Raw genomic sequence first — 6,011 nt, forward strand, 5'->3', positions numbered from 1 at the left:
ACGACTTTTATGACATAGTGCATGGCCGCCATTTTGGATTCCAAAATGGTCATCATTTTCGAAAGCGGGGCCCCCTAAAACCTATAAAACGACATACATGACGACTTTTATGACATAGTGCATGGCCGCCATCTTGGAATCCAAAATGGTCATCATTTTCGAAATCTGCGCCCCCTAAAACCTATAAAACGACACCCATGACGACTTTTATGACATAGTGCATGGCCGCCATTTTGGAATCCAAAATGGTTATCATTTTCTAAATCTGCGCCCCCCAAAACCTATAAAACGACACCCATGACGACTTTTATGACATAGTGCATGGCCGCCATTTTGGATTTCAAAATGGTCATCATTTTCTAAATCGGGGCCCCCTAAAACCTATAAAACGACATCCATGACGACATTTATGACATAGTGCATGGCCGCCATCTTGGAATCCAAAATGGTTATCATTTTCGAAATCTGCGCCCCCTAAAACCTATAAAACGACACCCATGACGACTTTTATGGCATAGTGCATGGCCACCATTTTGGATTCCAAAATGGTCATCATTTTCAAAATTGGGGCCCCCTAAAACGTATAAAACGACATCCATGACGACTTTTATGACACAGTGCATGGCCGCCATTTCGGATTCCAAAATGGTCATTATTTTCGCAATCGGCACTCCCTAAAACTAGTGTCCGACCGAAGGTTCGGTTTCGGTTTCGGTTTCGGCCAGTTTCGGCCAAAAAATCATGTTTCGGCCGTAGTTTCGGTTTCGGCCAAAAAACGGCCGAACCTTTCGGCCGAGCCGAAACTTACGAAATCGTACTTCGTATATGAAACTAAACATGTGACAAAGATCAAAAGTTGGGGAACAAGTAGGACAACAATATAAATTAATTGGTTTATTAGAAAACACAATTCCCCTAATCAAGGCGCCACTGGACGGTCGACGCAGTCTTAATGTGTATAAATAGTGGAGTGGCCAAGTTGAAGAATAATAAAAGGTTTATACCGACAAGTGGTATTGTTGGAATCAGCATGGTCTACTTATTATCAAAATGCATGTGGCTTTGTGAGTAGATTACGAATATACCTATAACATAGTCTAACATGTTCACCACTTGGTCTAACAAATTATTAGCAAACTTAAAAAAAAAATACAATCCAGAGTTGAATTTGAACTGCTCTAAATTGAAAATGGCTGAATGGATTAGTCCAAATTTTATACAAAAGAACTGTGAATATTTTCTATTCTATGTCTAAAAATAATTAACCAAATATATCCAAAAATAAGAAAAGTAGGTAGATCAAGTCGAATAACAATATAAATTTCTGTTAAGTTACTGTAGGTGTAGACTACTAAATACTATTTTTTTTACTAAACCCATACCATGTGGGGTCTGAAAAGAAAGGGCTTTGTCAGTAGATTACAAATATATTTAAACGCCCAAATAGTGGAAATGGTATAGTATATTTTTTGTAATTTACTCATAAATCGGTTTCATTTAATACATCACATGACATGGTATATTTTCAGTGAAAGAAATAGTATTTTAGAAGTTTCCCATACCAGAAAATTATACTGTTATTCAAATGAATGTACCTATTTCTCTTATTTTTTAATATTTCTGGCTAATTATTTTGGATATTCACAATCACTTGGTATGTATTTTAGAATAATCCATTCAGTAGTTTTCAATGTAGAGCAGTTCAAAATCAACTCTGCATTGTGTACTTTTAGGACGTTTTCTTCTAATTTGTTAGACCAAGTAGTAAAAATGCTATAGTATGTTACATATTTATAATCTACTCACAAAGCCCTTTCATTTGGTAGCACACATGGTAAAGTTAAAAACTTAGTACCTACTGCCGACTTTATGACGTCATAAAAACTCATTCCACCACTTTAAGAAGCGACAACATGCATTTTGATAATCAGTAGACCATGCTGATTCCAACAATACCGCTTGTCGGTATATAAACCTTTTCGGTCCTACGAAAATCGTAAATAAGGTAGTTTCTACGAATTTGCCTCTCCTCTAAAAAGCGTTTTTATGGCATATTTTCAACGATTTTAACAAGTCTACAAAAGGTTCGGTTTCGGTTTCGGTTTCGGCCGAAACTGCGGCCAATGCCGAACCTTCGGTTTCGGTTTCGGTTTCGGCAAAAAAACATGTTTCGGTCGGACACTACCTAAAACCTATATATCGACACCCATCTCGACTTTTATGACAAAGTGTTTTGCTACCATCTGCATGCAAGACATTTCTATTATTTTTACGTACAAAAATGGCCCCCTGTCAACTTTCAATCGAGATTTAATCGATAATTTATTCGATTAATATTCAGATTAATTCAATTTCAATCTATGTTAGGTCGACTAAACTAATCGCGATTAAAATTTGAGAATTAACTTTTTTTATTCCATTAATTAGTCGAATAAACAGTTAATCGATTAATGCCCATCTCTGACCACGGCATTTTTACACTTTGAGAATATCTGAAAACAAATCAACACAAGGAGCCATTTTGCAAATCCAGTAACATACCAGTAACTTTGTTATTACTTTTGACAGCGCGAGTCATGTGTCAACACAGAGTCGACACAAAGTCGAAACATTGCAACTACTTTGTGACTGCAATATTTCTCAGCCTTAAACCATATTTATACATCATAATTAACAAGTTTCGTAGTATGTAAAGCGTTATTTCTGTTATTTAAGTATAGTATACGCATCGAAGTACTAAAAATGCTTCAAATAATATAGTTATGAACACAGGCACTGAGTAGTAAACAATTTCATTTCCGGCTAAACTAAAACAATGTGGTGGCGCGTTGATTATATTACACTTAGTTTATCAAATCACTCGAGCAGTTTAATTCCCCGTAATAATTTAAGTCCTATTGTAATATAAATGCAAACAATATATAATTACGTCTTGTAATCCGTTTTAGAGATGGCGTATTAATGTCACTTATTTTTATTTAAGAATTTTTCCATCTGACAGTTTCCATTTGACAGGAACAAAATGAACGAATGATTTTGGCATAAAGTAGTCGCAAACCCGAAACAATGTGTGCACACGGCGACCACACTTTATGTCACTTTGTGTCATGTGTCGACCCTTCCCCATTTCTGGTAACTGTGTCGACACGGCGACGACTCTGCGACTGGAATTGTGACCGAAACAGACGGTGTCGACACAAGATGTGTCAACACCGCGTCGTAACGGCGACTGGAAATGGTTGTATGGGGTAGTTCGTTGAGTCGTTATCGCAGTGAACTCACAATGGTCTCAAGCGCCATAGACCCTTAAGTCCTTTACTAAACTTTACTAAATTTCACGAGATTCGATTGAGAATTGCGACCTGTAGAGGAGAACATCCGGACATACAAAAGCATTTTGCCCGTGTTAAAACTAGTTAAAACCGGAGACCTTCCCTAACGCTTCGGTCAATAAATGCGAAAGTACCTAACTCTGTCCGTCTCTTACCTCTTCACGATAAAACCGCTGAACCGATTTAGATGAAATTTGGTATGGAGATAGTTTGAGACCCGTGAAATGACATAAGGTAGGTAGTTTTTATCAATCATCATCCAGACAATCACAGTCCAATCCAGACAGATCAATCATATGCAGACGAAGGCGCGGGCAGAAGCTGGTTAAAAATAACTTACTTGAGCAAAAAAGGCGACTTTAAAACTACTTTTGGTAACTCAATCAATAAAATTCATTCTATTAACCATCTATTAACTCACATTTATAGACGGGTCTATCGCGAATTTATTTATTTATTTACCGACGTTTCATTTAAAAAATTTCAATAAATTCATTCTAGTTAAAGTTCTCTAACTAAATATGTAGTCACTATGTAGCTAGGTACATTTCTTACAATCCATTCTAACACGCGATATAATAATAAATATATTTCGAGAAACTCACATGAGCACAGCTCGGGAAGACATCCTGCGACTGACTGCAAGTAAAATAAACACTCATCTTTAACTACATTGATAAATCCACGGTAAATCTCAACCATTTACATGTAGATTAGTTACAGACTTCGCGGAGATTAGTTCTGATCTCATACTCCAGTCATTTTAGATTTTAATGCCCGGTCATACTACCTACTTAAATGGAAATATCAAATAACTCATAACAATACTCGTAGCTAAAAATAATAGCTAAAATCTACTTAGTTGGATAAGTATTACTAAAGAGAATTTGAAATAGAGAGTTACTGTCATGGTAAATTATGTAGCTACAGTACATTTACTGCCATCTTTCGACAGACGATTAAAACTGTTAGGACGCCATTTGACTTTGATCATTATTCTTTCACTGATATGTGTTAACTTGTTAAATATTAATATTAAATCCATCTACTCGAGAGTAGGCTGAAGGTTATGGCGCCATCGCTCGAAAAGATTGCACCATACCTTTTGGCCTATAGTCGAGTAGATGGCGTTAATATTATCAAAGAGAATATACGGAGTTACATATGTCTTTGATATTATTATATATAAGTTAACACATATCAGTGAAAAGATAAGGATCAAAGTCAAATGGCGTTCTAACCGTTTTATGTTCTGTCGAAAGACGGCAGTAAATTTACAGTGGCTACATAATTTACTTTGACAATCCGTCTCTATACATTCTATTCTCTTGGTATTACATACAAGGTCTAGCGTCTAGTCAGCCCTATGGCTGGATGGAGACTATGGCGGGTGGCTGCTGCTCGACGCTACGTTGGTGCAACTGCGCAGTGACGCCATGTTCCATAGCGCTGACTAGACGCCGACGCTTAAAAGACGCTACAGTTCGTTTTTTTAGCATTAGAAATAAGGTAAACAATCTTGTTGTGTCTTTTAATTGAAAAACAGGTTTTAAAAATAAGTCGCGGCAAATATGTAACAATTATGAATCTAATACGATCATTTATATTCTTCTGCTTTCATAAGTAATAGTTACAGATTTTTAAAAAGCGTTTTTCAATTAAAAGACCGGTCAAGATCGCTTACCTTCTTTCTAATGCTAATAAAACGAACTATAGTATAGTGTGGGATGGCTCTAAAGACATTAATTTTTAATTTTAAAAACGTTTTTAAATAAATTCCGTTTATTCCACTAACATTACAATATTGCTTTTACAAAACCACTTACATATTTATAACGTAATCATATTCACTAAAAGTCTATTTCTTATTCTTACAATGTCTATTAGTCGATGTTATCAATGCCAAAGAAAACTAAATAATATAGACTAATATGTATTTTCCTCCGGTGTTTTTTTACTAAATTATTGACAAACTAATGGACTTGCATACGTCGGCGGCCGATCATAAAATCAGGCCGATCGTAAAATTCCTGTGTAATGTTTTGACTAGTCACATTAAACCAATAGATAGGTAGGACACGTTCGTTGAAGTGCAAACTGTCCAGAAATAAGCCATTGACCCAGGGAACAATGATTTTCACAATATGCCTAGGAATTTCATGATCTGCCTGAGTTTACGATCAGCCGCCGACGCATACATTGTTAAATTTGACGCTCAGTGTGTAAACCGCATTAACTTTACCAAAAGCATCGGCCTATTTAGTCAGCTACATCTTAAGGCGAGGTATGCCCGTCGGTTTGTGGTGTTTGCTTAAAAAATCTAGAATAGATAGAAAATATAATCGAAAGTAACCAGAAATATTGGGGATATGCCACCTTAAATAATAATCTTAGAAAATACTGCTAATAATAATAACTTGATCGTCAACAATCAATGAATTTTATAAAATGTATACTTTATTAAATTAATTAATATTGAGATATTTTATATACATAATTAGATATGTTTCGTAACCAGTTACGAAAATGAAAAGCTCATGTCAACGTTGGTTACGAAAGTAGAATAAATTTGAAGTTTTCTTAGAGCGAGAATAATATTTAAGCCAAGCGCGTCGTCTTAAGCCGGCAGTTTAGGGATGACACAGAAGTTGTGTAAGGGCATCGCTCTGCTCGGCCGCC

The 6,011-nt window shown here is 35.9% G+C and overlaps 1 protein-coding gene across 1 annotated transcript in view; it reads left to right on the forward strand.

Moving 5' to 3' along the window:
• The window catches only part of LOC134800724 (trafficking protein particle complex subunit 12), a 165,062-nt gene that overhangs the window by 126,635 nt on the left and 32,416 nt on the right, over nucleotides 1–6,011 (forward strand). The window lies entirely within an intron of this gene.

Source organism: Cydia splendana, chromosome 20 (genome assembly GCF_910591565.1).
Source record: "Cydia splendana chromosome 20, ilCydSple1.2, whole genome shotgun sequence".
NCBI lineage: Eukaryota > Metazoa > Arthropoda > Insecta > Lepidoptera > Tortricidae > Cydia > Cydia splendana.